We start from the raw sequence: 454 nt of genomic DNA, 5'->3' as shown, positions 1-454 counted from the left end.
TGTTATATAGAAAGAAGCATATTACTATATAAGTGTTAGAATTTTGGCTTACATTTAGTTCCTTGAATTAGCAATCCTCTTTGAAAACCATTTTAGTAGATTATTTATAAGGAATAATAAAAACCAGATAAAAATCAATACTCCACAGTTAACAAAAGAAAGCATTTCTCAGCTAATTTACATAACTTAGAAGGCTTTGTTGTGAATCAATTTTGGCTTTTTTCAAAAATGAAATGTGCTTCTAAAATATGAATGTGTATATATGTCACAGAAGTGTGTATAGTTCCCTTTTTGACAGAAAGGCCCAGCCTCTGATTTCAAGGGTACCATATATTTATTTTTCACTTGGGGAGTTATTGCTTTACAATGTTGTGGTAATTTCTGCTCTACAACAGTAGAGTATACACACACACACACACATATATACACACACACACACATATATATGCACTCC

Source organism: Bison bison, unplaced genomic scaffold (assembly GCF_000754665.1).
Source record: "Bison bison bison isolate TAMUID 2011002044 unplaced genomic scaffold, Bison_UMD1.0 scf7180017860498, whole genome shotgun sequence".
NCBI lineage: Eukaryota > Metazoa > Chordata > Mammalia > Artiodactyla > Bovidae > Bison > Bison bison.
Note: the sequence above shows the minus strand (reverse complement) of the source record.